The sequence below is a fragment of the Acanthopagrus latus genome, chromosome 19, assembly GCF_904848185.1.
Source record: "Acanthopagrus latus isolate v.2019 chromosome 19, fAcaLat1.1, whole genome shotgun sequence".
Taxonomy (NCBI): Eukaryota; Metazoa; Chordata; class Actinopteri; order Spariformes; family Sparidae; genus Acanthopagrus; species Acanthopagrus latus.
In genome coordinates this window covers 18,155,870-18,176,049 of record NC_051057.1, presented here as the reverse complement: position 1 = coordinate 18,176,049, position 20,180 = coordinate 18,155,870, and the positions used below count along the sequence as shown (strand labels likewise).

Here is a 20,180-nt window from a genome sequence, read left to right as displayed (position 1 = left end):
GAAATTAAATTCAAAGCATCCCACTGGCTGCCTGGCAGCTACATCAAATGGCTGAAACAAGAACCTCTGTTATACTTTCTTTGTTTGTTGTGTCGTGCTTAAGAGCTTAAAGCCACTCCAGGGATGAAAGGCGAGAGAAAAGAAGTCAGTGGCGGAAGATGGGAGATGAAGCAAATTATGTCGAAGCAGTGAGATGATTAACGTACCGAGTGCACCACATTCTGCACATTTTGGCACAACGTCCAGGCTGATCAAATTTTTCCAAAGACTTTAATGTGATAGTGTTATGTGACTGAGATCAGGTGGTATGTAGAACTTATTATTTCTTCTGGTACTTACCTGATGTGCTCAGAGTGCAAACAGACAGCTGAAGTCCAAAACATTATGACAACTTATATTTAAGCACTAATAAAACTCAATTAAACATCCCTAAAACAGTCTTCTAGCTGTAAAGAGACAGGCTGTTACACTTTAATTCAAAACCCATCTATCTCGCTAAACTGCTCGAGATGGCAAATTCAGTGGTCTCCTCTCTCTCGTTGTCTGTTTTCTTTTTTCATCGGGAAGGAAAGTCAGCAGTCGGAACGTCACCAGTCTTCGCCTGTCAAGGCTGTCACAGCTGGACTCCGCTTGTGAGTTGATTAAAATAGGAGAGTCCATAGCTAATTAAAAAGCTCTTCCCTTTTAATGCGAGAGTGTTAAATAAAGGAGCGGGCGAGGGGATATAAACAGCCTCCTGACAGATCGTTCATTTGCAGAAACTCCGGGGCTCCCTGTTGACTCGAGCGGAGCGTGTGAGCGGAGTGTTGATTTGGAGTGGAAATGCGGTGTCAAAGGTCACCTTCATGGAGACACCGTGCCGTCCATTAATTGAGTGTCCGTTCAGGGTCGTCTCCAGTGCATTAAAGTTTTATTTTGTGATTTCATTCCAGGTTTTGGCATTACAATATTCTTTTTATGTTATTGGTTCCCCTGTCCACAGTTAGATGGGAAGAAGAGGTAAAACGCAGCCTTCCTGTCTGCATTTCCTCTCCCAGCTCAAAGGGCAGGTAAAGTCTTCAGCCCGAATTTTGTGTTTATTTTACGAGCGACCCCCGCTGCTGCTGCTGCTGGTCTTTGGTAGCTGCCCCTGGAGGTGGAGATGATGGGGGCGGGGGGCCGGGCGTGTTTTCAAGTTTAGTGTTACAGTATTCTTGGACTCTGGTCTTAGGTTTCTACTGTATTACCTCCCTCCTGCACCGTCAGAGTTATTGTGAAGTGACAGCCTTGTGACAACCAGACCCCCTTGAAAAATTGTTAAAATTAAAAAAACAAACATACAGGTGCTTACTTTTATAACATTACTTCAACCACATTCTGTGAAGGTACAGAATTAGCAACCTTATCACCCGAATAAATGATGCAGCGCATGTTTCCAAGTGCTGAATTCTGCAAATTGAATTCTTTCCTCTTAGTAACAACTACCAACAACACAGTCTATACAGTCTATAATAAAGATGGGAATCATACAAAAATAGTGCCTGTCTGCCAGTCAGGCTTCTTCAGACTTGTTTTATATCCATCTTATCAACAGTTTTACAGCATGTATTATATGGGTTCATGTTAATTATATGTCATGACAAAGCTGTGACCAGGGTCAGGTTTAATCATGCACATATACCACTTTGTTTAGGTTGGAAAAAAAATATGTTTTGGCATTAATTACCTTGTTTTGTTGCTCCAAATACAGCTTCAAAATATCCAGAAGTTTGATAAAAAATTTGCAGATTTGTTGCCCCATATATGTCTGAAAAATGTCTCTGCGTCTTCTCTTAAACTATCTGGTTTCGTGGTGTCGAACACTGGTCTCTCACTGGGCAGCCATCTCACCCAAGTGTCACAACACCAACCTCCTGATAAGGATGTCCTCCCATATGCATTTACATGTAACCTGAGCATATTATGATTAGTGATTTGGAAATGTTGACATAATATGTACATGTACAAATTGAATGTATTCATGGTTTGCTGAAAGGCAAGAATAGGTGACATTTTATACACAGGAATGCATGCTCAAATAGAAATAAGCTGGAGCATGTTTGAATTTCCACGTGCCTCTTTGCCTAGAAAAAGTGAATATGATATATAGTTAAGTTGGTCATGAACTCTGTCATTTCAACACCACAAGTAACCCAAGAGGCTTAGAGGTAACCGATGGTGAGATAATTATTCAGTGCATCGACCAAGACTCATTTTTGTTGTCATACTTCGTACAAACACTATCCTTATTTTTGCTCAGATGGCTATGAAGAGTCCTGCATGAGTTTAAAAGGACACATTTTTTGGTATGTTTTTCAGCTTTTCATTGTGTCCCCGGGAGTGTTGGCCTGCAGGAGACATGCCACGTTGCACTCGCTTGCTGTGTAGTGTTGTGTGGCCGGATTCCTGCCAGTGGTCCAGAAAATAAACAATACACTATTGGAAAAATAGCTAAAACAAAACACATGCATTACTCAGTGATGATGGCAGCAGTAAAGAAATGTTCTGAAGTCATAAATCTTCGCCAGTCATTACAGCTACAAAGGTGGACAAGAAAGGAAATATTGTTTTGGGCGTAAAAGAAAGGCGGACAACTTGACTTCAGCCCGCCGTTGCATAAATAAAGCCGAGCCGCACAAAACAGCGGTCCTGAAGAGCTTTTGTGTGGCCGTAGAGTTTTATGATCCTAATTCTATCGCATATATTGCCAACATAAATATGGCACTTCACCGTGGGATGCTCCACGGAGGCTCGTTAAGACCATAGGCTTGGCAGCAACAGGTTCGGATACACAACTTTTACTGCAGGCCCTATGAATTCCTCCCATCAATGCCTTTTTGGCATGTTTGGGTGTGAGCAGAGGCCTCTTACTGTGTGTCCTTTAGAAAAAAAAATCTCGATCTTTGATGCTGATGGAAGACGATTTGGTGCTTAAACACAAGGGCTGTCAATGAATATTCTAAATTCTAATATGTATTCGAATACTTCTAAAAAATGGAGATCGATTGTGAAAATTAAAATTCGACTGTGGGGAAACAAAACACATCAGCGGCCTCTGCTTTGCGAGGAGTTGCACTTGCAATGACAAAAACCGTGGCAGATGCAGATGGCATAGAGAAAAACTAAATGGCAGAAAGTTCAGAGCCCAACTCGGCATTAGATCAAATGGTTTGGACTCCAAGCAACCTAAAAAAATTTCAAGGAGTGCAATCAGGCAGACTATGAAATCTAGAGAGGTACATACAACGATACTATAAGTCAGTCCCGTAAGTATCCGTACCTGATATTGCATTGGATTGGTCTCAACACTGAAATGCATACGCACACACAACACTTGATCAAAACATGTTTTTGTCTTCGAATGAGGCTTTTTGAAATATCCTGTAACCATAAAGACAGGATATTCTGTGCAATATGCTGTATAAAGACTGCTGTTAGGCACATGCTATAAACAAGAAATACTGTGTTATGAACGTAGGAGAGAAAGAAGTTTTGCAGAAAAGATTACCATTCCCCTCTATCCAAATTATTTAAAATGTTCGGCTTAGAGACAACAGAATATGAGCAGCTCAAAGGCTATGATGCACAACAGGAAAAGAGCAGTTGACTATATCATCATAACCCTTTGGCAACAACACTGTGGTGGGTGATTCAGAAACATGTGCTGCCATTTTATCATGCCGAGGGCCAAGTTTTGGAGCCTTAAACACCCCGCCAAGGCTTGATAAATCTGGCTTGAAAAATCTCATTTGCAGAGAGTTAGGCATCTGCAACAATATTTATCTTCTTCCCTGTCCAAGGGTAATGGGTTAGGCAGGATGGATGAGGGCACAGTCCTCTTGCCTTCAGGTGCAGCCATCTCACAGAGGACCCGTAGACAGGCTGCTTATGACGAAGCAAAAGGAAACACATCAACTCCCTCAGTAAACATATCACCACGGTTGAACAATTGGCTATTAGCATAATTAGCCAGCCTGATCTTAGACTTTTTATGTATGAGACTGTGTTCATGTGTGTGTGGGTTTGGGGTGGGTGCGTTGGGGGGAGGGGGCTGTTTTGCTGTTGTTCCACAGCAATTAAACCCATCTAATTTCAAGAAGAACAAACATTCTTTGGTGGCTGGGGGAAAGCTTCGGGGCGCAGAAACTTCAGGAAAAATAAAGTCCTTGGTGGCACCAAGTCTTGTCTGATGATGTTTGCTAATTATGCAGCCAGGCACTTCCTGGGAAAACACAAAAAGTAATGGGCAAGGGTCTGCGCCTGAAGCTTATCAAGAAACAAGCAGGCAACTCTATCTGGATATGGCCTTTTGTATCTTGTACAGAAAAGAAGGAAAGAGAACGGGAGAAAGAAAAAGAGCAAGAAAACAGAAAATCTTAAGGTCAATTTCCAGTGAAGGACTCTGTCTCAGATGTAATTAACCTTTTGATTTAGGACACTCCGTCTCGTAAATAAGCTGGCAATTAGTTTATTTGGCTATCATGTGATAGTAATGACTCTCATTAGCATGATGTGACCTCCTCTAATCTGTTGCCTCCCAGACTCTTTTACTGCATTGCTTGTCTTGCCTGGTGCCTGGCTTGTGATGGCTGCTGATGCGTTCCCTCTGATCGAACACGCAAACGTCTAATGTAAAAGATAGAAGGACTCCTGTCATCTTTTTGTTTTGTTTTTTTTAAATTTCGGACACATTCAATCATTATTTTCTTTGCTCTTTTTATCAGCAGGGAAAGGACGGTCAGATTTGGGAGTTTTGGCATGTTATTTTGTATTAAACTCTTGACAGCCAATGCATGCACGAGTGTTCAAATGCTTCACAAATGCTTTACAAATCAACTCGGAGATGGCAGTTATTTTTGCTCTCATGTCAGTTCAGATGTCACTTGGGAAATGCAACTTGAGTTTTGGAACTTTCTGGAAAAAAGTAAATTGGGGGCGTCCCCGTGTCATTGCCGCAGCAGCCCAAGGTTTGAATCCGACCTCTGGCCCTTCGGTGCATGTTATCCCACGTCTCTCTCACTCCGTTTCCTCTCACTCTTCACCTGCACCTTTAAAATAAAGCCATAAAAAGATAATAATAAAATTGCGAAACAAAGTTAGACAGATAACAATCAAGAACAACAAAGCAAAATGTCTTTTCACACTATCAGGTCTGAATAAGAGTTAACGAGGCAGAGCGTACGGGAAAATGTAGAGAGCATGGACTCCGAAACTGTAAGCCAGGAAACCACGGGGTGGTAAGATGTGTGAAATGGTCTTCCCTGTGCAGCCTCGCTCAGCAAGGGCCACAGATGTAAAAATATGGCCTGTTTTTACAGCACACTGACTTTATTGGTGAATTTCTGATGTAAACGGCAGCGGCGATTGGACTTACATGGAAGTTGAAAAGCTTTAACGCCATCACTCGCTTTGACTATAACCCCTGGGCATGACTTGGTGTCTGGGATGCTAAATGATGTAAGCCTACCTATTAAACCTCCAGTGATTAATATGATTATACATATTTAAATTACTGAACAGACAATAGTGACATTGTGTATACATTTTGAAAACACTGCGAGAAGCCTGAATGTGACATAAAAGTCACACAGTGAAAACAGAAACTCTTTGCTGTGTGTGCGCGCAATATATCACTGAATGCTTTAGGGTGACAAGCTGCAATTAACCGTGCAGTCAGAAGACATTTATAAGCGTTTCATATCTCATTAAATACATTTATTTATTTTGCAAGAAAGGGCGTTTTTGTTTTCAAAGTTTATTTCTTTCAAAGTGACGCACTTGCTTTTTTGGTGTCATGTTCAAAGCTGTGGAAGATTAGTCAGTGGAAGAAAGGAAAAAAATAGAAAAAAGAGACGTGCATAAATAAATAAATGTGAACAATCTGCGTCTGTTCATGCTTGAAGAGGCAGATGAGGATGGAGGAGTTGCCTCAGAGACACCTTTTTATTCCCTTTTGGGAATGTATAATTCACAGATTTCCTCTGAGACAACAAAATGATCCCCTTTTCCCTCTCTTTATTACAGCCCTTTCTTTCCCACGTTTGTCTTTCCGTATCACTTTGAGATGTGCTGTTATGTCAGAAATAGTCGTTTATGTGGAATAAAAAAAAGCAGCTGTGGCTGGACGAGGAGCTGAAGGCGGTGGCTTATAAAACCTTTGCTCCAGTAAATGTCAGCACTACTAAACGGCCAGGATTATGGCCCTAACCCCCCCCCCCCCCCCCCCATCAGCAACAGTGAAATAAAACCTGAAGCAGTTACCTATCGCTGTGGAAAGACTTGGGTGATCAAACCATAATTTCACTGACAAGCCCCGAAAGACAGATATCTACTCCTGGAAGTACACGATACTGATTCACACACCCTCTTGATACAGATAATAAATACCTGCATATATTCTCCTTATTATATTGCACCTAATTGCTGTTTTGATACAGAGAAGACCAGCAAGAGGGAAAGAACCCTGAGACACCCTCAGGCTGACGCACGCTGTCAAAGAGGCCCAAACGCAGCCATCATAAAGATGACAATATGCACCGTGTGTATGCAAAGGATGCACAAACATAGGGTGCCTCCGAGAAACCATGCGACACCCATCGAGAAACATCACTTTGTAAAAACAGGCTCAGTAATGGGGGACTAATAAAGAGCTGATTGGAAACAGTTGATCCAAAGATGGGGGGGGAGGTATTTCTGCGCATCTCTTTAAAATCTCCTGATTGGCATGTTTGCATTGGCTCCAGCTCGGTGTCCAGATCATCATCTTACAACATCAAAGACGTCCAGCTCCAGCCGAGATGTTTATCTGCTTCCAAAGTCTCGAAGCCACCCAGCCAAAAAGAACAATAGTGTTTTCTCACCATCTCAGTGTCCCATGCTCGCTCATTGTACTGCTCAAATGGCCAATATCCCAGAGTTCATAGCCGGTGCAGCCATTAAACATCCCTGCTCTGAGAAAGCCTTGTCTACTGCGTTGCAGACAAACTTAAAAGCTTCTCTTCTTATAATCGCTCTGAGCGAAGAGAAAAGAAAACTTCCTCATGTTTGAGTCCAACTATGTTTCCAGATGTGCCAGGGGTCAGGGGTTAAAGATAAAAGTACCAGGATGTGGCGTACCCCAACTAGAAACCGGTTTGCAGTGTGTGCATTCCTCACTGGAGGGGGGCGATGAGCAGAGCGCCTTGTGTTTCTTCTTTCCACCGCTCCCAGTGAGCGGCCTCATTTTGCGGTGGTGAGTTATGACACCACAAGTTTTGTGCTTGCTACTTTGGCAATGTTTACCAACGGCACCGAGGCAAAATGTCAGTCGTGTTAAACATAGCGGGTGAAAAACAAGCGGGGAAGTTGTTTTCGGTCTTAGCTGTAGAGTAGAGGTCTCGGACCTCCTCCGGAGGGAGTCGCTAGTAGTGTTTAACATATTCCATCTTTCTTACCAGAGCAAATGAAAATCATTTAGCACTACCTTCTTGATTAGAATATTCAAAAAAAGGGAACTTTAAGTTCAGTATACATACAGAGAGACGGGTTTGACGGATCGCTATGAGTAAGGACCGTCCTTTCCACCCCCTGCCTGGTGCTGAGCAGCAATAGAGACATCACGAGTTATGCATGAGAGTCTATTACGCCGATTCCAAAAAATATCTCCCAGAAATTGGGCTAATTTCACAAAAAAACGCTAATACGATTATTTCAAGTGTGTCAGAGGCTTAATAAGTGTGGAAATTGGCCTGTCATATAAGACCTGAGAGCAGTGGTAAATTGCGTGATTACAGTCGCAAAGCCTCGGCCTCCCTTATTGTTTCTTTACATGTCGTAATCTGCTAAATTAAAACGGACCGTACAACTTCATTAGAATAAAAAAAAAGTGGGTAACATTAATGTGACAGAGACAACTTTATTGTGGTATTATGGGAATAATGAGCTTTAGAGGATGTACAAAGATTACATGTCCCTTGAGATGGCTTCTTTTATTATTAAGGCTCTGAGTGTTGGCTCCGAAAAATTGTTTTATTACCCTCAGCCCCTGGCAGGTCCTGGAGAAGCAGTGGCCCCAGCTATTGAAAGAAAGACAACAAATACGAAGCATTTTATAGAGATGATGCAAAGAACAATTGCTTGTACCAGTATATATACATCCTGTTAGGTTAAACATATACATTTGAATTAGTTTAGAGACTCAAGTGTACACAGCTATAGGTTGAGTGTGGTTTGAGCTGCATGCTGAAGAGAGCCCGCTGGGCCACTAGATGGAGTTAGATCCTACAGAAGAGCTCTGGGACCTCAGCAGAAACAAGACAATAACAGCAGAAAGTGAAGCAGAGGACACGTAGCCCCCTTCATGTGCTCAATGCATAGTTTCCTGCACAGAGACCACAGCACAATCTTCCAGTGGCCAGCTCTTATTTAGTATCCTAGGAGCAGACGTGAATCATAAATAGACTGTACACATACATGCCATGGGAGCAGCTACCTTTTATTAAAATGAAAATGATAATCACCTCGAGTGCATCCCCCAGCTTTCAAGCCCTCTCAAACAGTGAGCTAATTACCTATGCTAGTGTTTGGATTATCCATACAGCTATATGTGTGTAGGCTCAGTGTGAGCAGGATGGGATTTTGCATTTTCTTACTTTTATAGGGCCACCGTGTAGTTTTTGAGAAGAAATTTTAACTCAGAATTTTCATATGTACAGTATTAATGAGGTAATAATACAAACTCAGAAATATGTATTATTTCCACAACTCAAGAAACAAGCTGTTCTCAGAGGAAAATAAGGTGCCTGGAACTTTGAGCTAGAAAGGTGGCAGGGTCTGCCACTGATAAACAAAGCAAAACAGTATGGAATTGTGTTGTGTACCTCAAGGTCAGTTTTTTAATTCAGTTTATTCAGTCATGGAAACAAAGAGAGTTTGTTCATTTAGATTGTTCAGGCATTACAGATCAGTCAATGAAGATCTTAACATTTCTGAATCCCCAAAACTACACAATGCATGTTAAAGTTGCAGAAAACAGACACATTATTTTCTCAAACAGCTGAAAAACGTACAGTTTTAAAAGTGGCAGGAGTTTGTTAATTTAAGAGAAAACTGGTAAAATCTTCTAAATGTTGTAATTTTTTACCTTTTTTTCCAATTTTACAAGCTTTTCTGCAGAATGAACCTTGTGGTCCATCATTATCATGATTTTTTTTTTTCATTTGGGAAGGGAACAGATAGGGCAGAGGAGGGACGGGAAAAAAAAGGAATCAAATGCATCATGAAATGGGTTGACGGCATGCCTTACTGTGTGATATGATAATGCTGATACAGAAGCATATCCCAGTCTCCCCTAATGGAGAGAAAATTATATAGTTAGATACATCGATAAGGGGAAAGTGACATGCTATTCTTTCTTTTTTTTCATAATCCTCTCTCTCTCTCTCTCTCTCTCTCTCTCTCTCTCTCTCTCTCTCTCTCTCTCTCTCTCTCTCTCTCTCTCTCTCTCTCTCTCTGCCTTGAATCCAAGAGTAGCATTTTAGTGTTAATGGTGGCTGAAAGCTAGAAAAATTATTGTAATTGGAGAGCATTACCAGTCCAGTTTTTTTACTCAGATGAGAAATGGTACGGTACAGTCTGTTCCGAAAGAGGAGTAACTTATAGGACATCTTTTAGCATTTAGCTTTCGAACTTTTATGTCTGTTATTCCTAGAGCTCCATATGTCACTGTTTTGCTACAGTGTCTTGACACAATGTAAAGTAAGATTGAAGGAAAACAAAACTAAGTGCCAGTCCCGCAGGAATAAAAACGTGAACTCTTGTCAGCAGATGTTTAATGCTGTGAAAAGAGATGGAAAAAAAAAAATCGTCGTTTCTCTTGATCTCTCCTGTGAATTGCACCATTTAGCATGTAGCAGTTGTGACAGGTAATTGACTTCAGAACCCAGAGAGGAGTATTTGTGTCACGGTAAATAATGCATCGTCTCGCAACCTTTATGAATATTCATAGTTTGCGTTGATTGAGAGACGTTAAACAAATGCCGCTTATATATGTTTAGGTTTGTTTTCGTACCAGTCGTAAGGTAAATCGTATTAAAAATCAGGGTTTCGAAGCGCATAAACTAAATTTTATCACCCTCATTCTGTTCAGCTGGCGTCTCGACTTCAGCAGCTGATACATTTCAAACACTGCAATGAATTAACCATTGTTGTTGGATGATCTCATTTGCGTCCTGCTTTGAGCTCAAACTTCTAATTCTCTTTATATACTGAAATATTAAAAGCCTAATATGTCACCTGTCACGACTGTCATTTATCATCTTAGCTGCGGCGTGTCCTGTGGGCCTGTAAAGATTTCCTCCCAATTACTTTTTATTAAATTGCCAGCGTTTGTTCCCGTTTTATACGCCTGTCCTCGCATTTCATTTTCGAACTTGGCTCCATTAGCAGCTGCCTATCTGCATCTTGAGGTTTCGCCCCTTCCGTGCCTTCATTTACCAAATGACCCAACATCCCCTGTTTCTGTCATGGCTTAGACAGCTGAGCTGATTAAGAAGTTGCCTTTTGAACACTAATTTATTCCACTCCACCATTTTGTTATATGGCCATTGTTTCGTTTAAAGTTTGCCCCGCTTCGCCTTAGATGGAAGTCACGCTAATTCTGATTTCCTTTTGGGAAAGCTATTTAGTTTTACAATGTACGATGGATCTGATTAGTCATTCAGGCCGGCCTCTGCTTTTATGCTTACATTAACTAACACAAAGAGCCCCCCTACAGGTTAAAGTTTAAATGTGGATTAGCAGATAAAGCAACTCCTGATTAGGTTACTGCGGGGCTTAGAGGGGAGAGAAGAAAAAAAAATGGATTTTCCCTGCACATTATTTCACAAACATCTTCACTCTCTCTCCCTCTCTTTTCTTCTCCGGGCTTCATCCTCTCACACTCACTCCCAGCATGGATATCTATTTTGGCGCAAAATCTTTGAACAATTATGCAAATGCATGTAAGGCAATGCACAATACAGTATGGAAATGGCTCAGAGAGAAAATGGACTCATTAAGGACAGATGGCATGAGCACTGAAAGCCATTTGTTATGGATGCAGGAAGACATTTCAGACAATGTCAGAACCTGAGAGACATCAGATATGTTTTTCACACCAAGCACTATTTGTTGTGGTGGTGTAGTTCTTGATTATTTCAGCATGTGGATGATTATAAACGAGCAGACTCTTCTTCCGACTGTTGTGTATAGATATGCATTCACTGGAATATACATTTTCTTTTTAGTTTAAGCGATGAGAGACCCGTGATATTTCATCATTTCCTTTTTTTTTCTGTTGTGTTAAACGATATCATGGATCACTATGAGACCTTTTAACAAAAATTCTGTAGGTTTGATCAAAGGGGGTAACATGCTCCCATATGTTAAATATGGAGACTTGCATTGTGATAAGATCAGAGACAGAAAATGAGAATGGGTGAGAAATGACATACGACATATTGCATTGATATTACATACGTGTCGTTGTCGCTTCATACAACATGAATGGAGCTGCACATAAAGAGATTACAGTTTCCATACATATAACAGTGGGGTTTTTCACAATTAAAGAAAATTAAGTCTTTCCCATTGTCTGCTAAGGATAAGATGGTGCTTTATCACTGAGGCCAGCGTTATCCCCAGGTGGGAGAAAATTATTTGCAGCAAAGATTAAGCCTCGCAATCTATTGCAGATGGCGGCGGAAGCACAGCAGCACGGACGCAGACGACCTGCAACAGTAACACGTCTGAAGGGGGAGTTCTAGGTGGAGATATGGAGGGCTTTGACGTAGCCACTGTTTATTTTGTCTTTGGCCCTCTGTGGGCTTTCCCCAGTACCACTGTCTGGGCCTTTGATGTCACTGAGGTTATTGTTGACTATTCTCTGCTGTCTGCCTCAATATTCATCGCAGCTTCACATGGGACACCGAGGGGAGAGAGAGGAAGAGAGAGAGAAAGAGAGAGAGCGAGCAAAGACTGCCATTTATTTCTACACTAATTTTCCTTTGTGATGGATGGCTTTCTTATTGTGTCATTTGCGCCTTTTGAAAAATGCTCCTTGGAGCAGAAGAAATTAACCAGCTTCCAAATCATACAATCAAGCACAGTGCTCCGGAAAAAGGGACAGAGAGGACGATCAAAAAATGGTCTAAATTACAGAAATGATGTCACTGATGTGGTGGGTTTTAAACATGCTTTTATTGCTCCGAATGATGAAAATAATCAATCTGTGAAAATAATAAATAACTTCAGAGCAGCAGTAGGTCAATATATTTTAAAAACAAAGATTGAAATTTTATTTTGTAATGATTTATTTTCTATTCGTCATAACACATCTGTCAGTAACACAAGCTGTAATAATAGAATAATGTCACATATACTGTAAATACAGTCTACAGACACAAATATGAAATACATAAAATCAGAAATATACAAGATATTATAAGTTGTATCATATGTACACAAGATACACAATAAGTTACTTCTGTGAGATTTTACAGTTCTGAACTTTTTTTCACATTACACCAAATTTAAAATGGCACTGTGTAGTTTTGGAGAACCTCAGACAATTTTAGTATTTACAATATTAATCAGATAATAATGCAAAGTCAGAAATATATATATTTGTTTCTATAACTGAATAAACAAACTGTTCTCAGAGGAAAATAACTTCCCCAAAACACTGTTTGATGCTAGAAAGGTGGCAGGGTCTGCCACATAAAACATAAACAAAGTAAACAGTGTGAAAGTGTGTTGTTTGATTATTCCGTTTATTCAGTCATGAAAACAAAAAGAGTTTGTTCATTTACTTTCCTCAGATCAAAAAAAAAATTGGCGATCGTGATCTTTGTCTGCTGATTAATATTTTTCCCCAAAACGATGTAGTGCACCTTTTTAAAAGGGGCAATCATATATTTTTGTGTATGTACTCTCAACTAGAGCTACATCTATTAATTGATTAGTTGTGAACTTGAAAATTAGTCACCCACTACTTTTTAGGAATTTTGCAAGAAAAAAAAGGTCTTAACTGTAAATATTTTCTGGTTTCTTTTCTCTTCTGTGACAGTGAAGTGAATATCTTTGCATTTTGAACAAAACAAGACATTTGCGGACGTCCTCCTGGGCCTTTGGAAAACACTGATTGACATTATTCACAATTTTCTGACATTTTACAGACCAAATAACTTGGTCAAGAAAATCCAGATAAATAGTCGTTTGTTGCAACTGTACTCTTGAGCTGCAAATCCAAATATTTTAGCATCAAAGTCTGTCATGAAAACCAAATCCTACAAAAAGTCACAGAACAAATAAATGAAGGGCTATCAAAGGACTTTCATATTCAGGACTGTCCCTTTGTTGCATTCAGGTCGTCTTTTGTCCATCCTGCCGACTATTGTGACACAACACAGAGACTTCTAAAGGCCAAAGTTTCTTATTGAATTATTTCTGGGTGAGATGAACAGAGGCTGAATAGAATCATTAAACTTCACCAGTTATAGGAATGCATGCGCCCGCGCTGCCGTCTGCTGCGAGATGAAAAGCTGTGCGTTTTCATGCTCCTTCAAAACCTTTAACTCGCCATGAAAAGATATGACATCAATCCTGGCAAAAACACAAGGGAGAAATGAATGATACCATTGTGGCCGCTAAACATCAATCATGCTCAATACTTTGGAAAAACAATGCATTTTTGTTTGCATTTCAGAGGTGACAAACAACACTTGTGACTGGCTTAACATTGTCAATTCCCATTACTCAAAAACCTGAAGCAAATCAGAATTAAACTGTGGCCCTGTTGCTAGGCAGCTGAGTTCTCTTGACATGGTGGTTAGTTTTTCTTTCATTGCTTGACAAGAGCCAAGTGAAAGGAGTTTAGAAAAACTTGCTTAAGGCGCTCAGAGGAAGGGGATAATTGGAGTCTGTGGATTGTGTAGTGGCCCTTGTGTGGAAACTTCCAGAGCTGGAGACAGAGAGAGTCGGACGCAACAAAATTTAAACTCTTGTATACAAACTTGACCCCGGGACTGCAGCAGGGTTTTCCACACTTGCTCCTTGGAGTGTTTGCCCCAGCGTGGCCCGGGGCCCAGTGTCAACAGAGAAACAGGTGAGCAAGAAGCGAGTCATGAAAACAGTGACAGTCTGCCAGTTTTATGTACATTTAGAAGTGTTAAAACACAAACTTCAAGAGGGCACGAGGAGATTTTTTTTTCATGTTGTTTTGTCTCACACAAAACACAATTGAGCGAGGTCACCTTGATGCTGTAACCGTGCTCGATTTTATTAGTCGGTCTCTTGAGATAGAGAAGAAGTTAGTTAAGCAAACAATGAGAAAGGGTCTTTGCCTTTAATGACCCGCGGTGGAGCCCAGCCTGTGAAAGTGCACACCCAGTTTAAGAGGGAACCAATTAATGCTGGATTAACATTCATGGTTATTTACAGTTGCTTTTGTGCTTGTTTCTGCACTCCCGACTTCCACACACAGAGGGGAGAGAGAGAGAGAGGGAGAGTGAGACAGGGAGGAAGGGAGGGCGATGGCGAGGGAGAGAGCGAGAGCGCGCTGAGGGGCTCGAAGGTTGTTTGGACGCAAGAGGTGCAGCGAGGTGGCTGGGTCCATTGTGAGGACACCACCTCTCTCATTATGCCCTCTCAATCAACACTCCTGCTCACAGGAAGCCCCTGTAAAGCCCATCTGCCATAGCTAATCTACAGGCAGCCCCGCGCTTGCGTCTGGGCCCGCTACCCTCAGCCGCATTATTCTCAGATCCAAGGCTTCGCCAGGGATCAGCCAAAGCCCATTAAAGTAAATAATAGCCAGAAATGACAGGCTTAGCAAGGATTGGGGAGGAAGTTGAAGACCAGTTTTGAGCTGTGAGCTCTGATTAATAGAGAAAAGCATTTTGGGGGAGAGAGGGGGTTAGATGGAGAGAGAAAGTGAGGGAGGGAACGGAGAGGAGGGGGGGAAAATGACCTTAGTCTGCTGCAAAGAATTCCTCAACCTCAGGGTTGTTAGGACTAGTGCTACCATCTGAAGCATTAGCAATCCTTGAGCTACTTTCGCTTTGATGAAGCTCAAACAGGATGGGGTTAAGGGGGGGTGTGGAGGAGGGGAAGGGGAGGACGGGTGATGAGGCAGAGGGTGGGATGCATGCCACGGTCTTCAGAGGGCCCCAAGACTGAGACGGGGCAAGAGTCAGTCTCAGCAGTGAAAAACAAAGTTTGTGGGTAAACACAAATTTGGGTTAAGTAGTTTGAAATACTCTTTGCAGTTGCCCTTTACGGGTCAGGGTTAACTCAAGCAGGGATACTCGGTTATGAGTCATATAGATACTGTCTTTGAGTTTTAAAGCTTAGCGATGAGACAATGAGCCAAAAGAACATTCATTGATTTGACAGGTTTGACAACACATTAATATCAAGCAAAAATTGGAAATATTGGTGTTAGAGATTTCCCAATACGATCTGCAGGATCACGATCAGTGCCAATATGAGCATTTTTTCAGTGATCAGGATTGGCAATCTGGCACAATTTGTGGCAGAACGCAGATGCGCACGTAACGTTACTCTGGCAAACCTGTAGATAAAGTGTCTGCAGTGTGGAAGTTGGTTAATTTAGAAAGCGAAAGCAGTCCAGCAGCGACATGTAACATCTGCAATACGACCGCTGTGTGGAGGGGTAACAAGAGGGCTGCATTTAATACTACACATTTGATATGGCATACAAAAAACACAGTTCACTCAAGCAATACAGGCAGCGGAGTCGAAGCAGCAAACACTCCGGGACACTTTCACACTTTTTCAAAACAAGGAAAGTGGTGGGCCAACGTGGCAATAGCAGATGCAGAATAAGAAAGGGTCATATGAACGTATATATTTTATCTCAGCAAAATAAAAAAAAAAAACTATTAAAGAACAGCTTGGGTGCAGGTACATTTATTCTTAATGCAGCTGTGCTATCCAGGAAAATATTAGTTAGGCTAAGTATCGGACTGGGACTCATTATCGGCAGTTACTAAATATTAAAGGTCTCTGATTGGTATTGAGGTAAAAAAAAAAAAAAACCTGATTAGGACATTCCTAATTGGTGTGGTTGTACTTTTTAGTCAGTGATATTAGTGACTTTGTTGGTTAGACAAGACAATCTATTTGAAAATGTCCTCTGGGACTTATATGTTGTTTTCTGATGGAATGAGCAGCAGATGAACTGAAAAAATAATCGATTGATTAGTAATTAATGACTGGATTAGGTTAAACTGAATTAGGGCAGCAACTAGGGTGAGGGCTAGGCTCATTTTCATTGTTGATTAATGTGGCGATAATTTTTTCGAGTAATTGGTTATTTGGTCCATAAATGATGATTGGTGAAAGATGTTGATCAGTGTTTTCCAAAAGCCTGAAATAACATCTTCACATGTCTTGTTTTGTCCAGAAACCAGAAAATATTCATATTGAAGAAGCTGGAATCTTTAGACTTTTTCTTAAACAAAATATTCAAAACCAAGCAATCAATCATCATGATGTAATAACTGACTGCTAATCGATTAATTAAACTCAATTGTCATTGTACAGAGTAAGTACTAGAACAACAAAATGTAGTTTATATTCATGTTTTGGTACACCTTAGTTTGTATATATATATATATATATATATATATATATATATATATATATATATACACATACATATATAATAGGAACAATACGTCATAGATTCAACACAAAATAAAAAAAAATAGTATGTATGTATTCATTCAAGAATATTTTACTCTCCACTATAGGTGTTAAAGTCCTATTATTAGACATCGTTAGTGTCCTGTTGCTGTCATGCTATATTTGTGTTACGTGTAATTGTGTGTGTTTTTTGGTGCTTCAATGCTATTCTCGCTACAACATTGTTATTTGTAGTGGAAGTAAGCCTGTTGGCTAGTTTGAAAGGGCCACTTTGTCATGGTCAGCTGAAGGTTAAGCAATTGAGGCAGCTCCCTAGAGTCAAGTTAGTGTCAAGTTAGGCATGGAGACCAGTGGTTAGGAGTTAGTAAGGGAGGAGAGAAAAGGCAAATAACCCGTCTTGGTTAATAGTTGAGTGACCTGCTGACACCGCCAAGCATGACCTCTTAATAGCTCAAAACATCACTGATCCAATCCAGCTGAATCTACTGTAAATGCTGTCAGAACATGCTGTTTGAGCTCTGAATTATAGTTTAGTTACATTTGGTAAAAAAGCACAATAAGTCCAGGGAAAACAGGCTCAAATTAAACATCCATTACCACAAGCTGTGACTTGCTGGGTAGAGGATGTTCTCGAGGACTGAGAGGATGGATAACACTGATCGCAGGAGTGTTTTCGCCGTCCACACTCGTGTGTTTGTTGCCACAAAAAAAGCTTATTCCACTTTGTGCTTGAGCTCAGCCTGGGATTTAACATGATTTGTCACTGGGCCGACAGTGGAGACGGTCTAAGCAAGATTATGTGAAGCATTTCCACCTCTGCTTAACTACTGTAAAAATTGCTTATACGCCTGTGAAGGAATTGGAATGCATTCAGGAAGCGAATGATCAGGCTCGCGGTCGGTCGGGCCGCTTCTTACAGGATCCCCTGATTGGACGGACGCCTCAGACACCTGGGGCGCAGGAAGAAACAAGTTAGCGCTGCATGAAAGGTACGTTCGCTCCTCGAAGAATATTGTCTATTGATCTATCAGTTACCTGAATCTTCAAAACCTTGGTGAGGGTGAGGGGGGGGTGGGGGTTGGGAAAAAAAGCCGTGTGGAGACCTTTTGCCTCAGAGATGTAATGAAGAATTTAAGATCCTCCGAATGTTTTATTGACAAGAGACTGTAAAAAGATATGATACATAGAAACCGACAAGGCCTCTGGGGAAACACTTAAGCTTTCTTAAAGAAGTGTTTAATGGTATCGATTTTTATTGTTCGCCCAACAGTGTGAAGACTTTGACTGGTTTATTGACATATGCTCTTAAACACGGAGAGGAAGAAGACTCCATCGAAGAATGTGTGCATTGAATTTTGATAAGCTCCTCATCTGTACACAGCTGCGCTCAGAATTGAGACTGTGCTGTTTATTTTACAGTAGCCACTTCCTCCTAATGCCTCTTATGACATAGTCCCCTGTGTAGGATTGTTTGCCACTCATGCGACAGATGTTAGGACCTCAGCAGCCAGTAGAGGCCTCTCATGTCTTATGCAAACATTAGAAGTTGAGGAATTGCATAAGTAATAGCTAAATAGACATTGTGAAAAATATTTTACCCATAAAAGAGCAAAATATTTAGAGAAAGGATGTAAAATATCATTCTTTGTGTGTCTTTTAAGCTCTTGACAGGCTTGTTGGCGGTTATTTAGGAATGAAATGAATCAGCCACCTTCCTCTTTCTAGTGAATTCAGCGGTTGGAGCTGCATCACAGCTCTTTGACCCTCTCTCTCCGTCCTCCTCCTCTCTCTGTCCAGACTGATCTTTCCTCTTCACAGGGCTGAATACTCATCCCTGACCGGCTCGCCTAAATGAACCCTGCTCTCCTCATGTACCACAAAAGTGCCACTGTGGTGGTGTCACCCAGGCTTTTCTTCCCAGGAGACAGTGTGATTTCTATATCCGTTGTCATGGCGACGTGGCGAGGAGGGAGGAAAAATGAGGGAGAGCGCTAACCTCTGGCTTTAGCCGGCTCCCAGGCCAGACGGTTCATTTCAGGGAGGGGGAGCAGGAAGGAAGCGGCACTCTGCCTGTTTGTTTGTATGCTAACAATGGCGGCGCTCGAAAAAAAGGTGAAACGGGGACATTGTGGCGCTATCCGTCAAATGGCCCATACGATGGGGAGGCTGTGACACAGTAAAACCAAAACAGTAACAATGAGATAAGACATCATCACCAGGCAGAGGGAGGTTCGCTCTATTTCAACACCCCTCAGTGAAAGCAAACTCTATTTCAAGGAAGCTAATACAATTCCTCGATTTCACAGGATTGCCCCTCAAACACTCCTGTCAGACACACCTGATACTCCTCAAGCGTGGAATCAAAAGAACTGAGAGGTGTTTTTATCTAAGTCCCTAAACCCACAATTTAAACGAGGCTGGGAGGCAAAATGAAGACATTGGCATTATTAAAATCAAATCTGGAATGGCTCACTCACATGCACTCACTCCCCCCCCCCTCCTAATGACGAGGGAGTGCCATGGCCAGTCGAGAGGAAGAGAACACCATTTTCTATTCATTTGGCAGCGTGCCCAGATCTCATTCAACCAAAAAGTCTTCTCAATCCAAACTTAATCCCAGCCAATTAAAAGATGGTGTTGCTTTTTCCTCCTCCGTCGTTATGCTGATGAGACTGCAGTTCATCACCGGGAAGGTAGAGCTTTGTTTTTGTGGGAACATATGGGATGATTTTTACTAGGCTTATATATTAAATATTTGTGTCAAAATGAACATCACCCCTGGCCTGATAAAGCATAATGTGTTGCAATGTAATGACAAACTTGAAAAGGGTTTGATCTGAGGGAAGAAAATGAATATTTATTGACGCAGGAAAGTATGCTTTGTGTTTTTGCCCGTCTCCTAGGGGGAAGGTGTGAAATCTAATAAAGCCATTCTCAGGAGGGGTGGCTTTGATCAGGGATTCTCTAAACAAGCAGCAAGTCCCATGTGAAAATAAGATCTATATGCTCTAACATGTGCTATCTTTACATCTCGACTTCTGTTTTCGCTAAAAGAGGGCTGTTGTATTGGAAACAGCTGAACTATTTCAGTTTCAGCCCGAGGCAACGCTCTTCTCTCAGAGAAGTGTCTCTCGATACATCGAACAATGTGTCAGAAATATTTTCCATGTAGTCTATCTGAGCCGCTTCTCCTTGTTATTTATCAGAAAACATGTTTTTTATGTTAATGTATTTGATTTGTATTCTATTCTCAACTAGATCTGCTGAATGAATGCTCTCGAATGGTGTCAAAAAAGGCGTCTCTTTGGTAATGAGGTAATGAAACGTGTAAATATGTATGTACAGTATACTTTAACACATAACATCACATGGTTTACATACTAATTACTGAAAGTCTATAATTGTCATGTTTCTGCGCTCTACAATGAAAACAATGCACTTTCATAAAATTGTGATAATTAACATGAAAATATACA

General features: G+C 41.1%; 1 long non-coding RNA gene across 1 annotated transcript in view; it reads left to right on the top strand.

Moving 5' to 3' along the window:
• Window positions 1–20,180, top strand: part of LOC119008630 — a 51,376-nt gene that overhangs the window by 17,907 nt on the left and 13,289 nt on the right. The gene's annotated exons all lie outside the window — the stretch shown is intronic.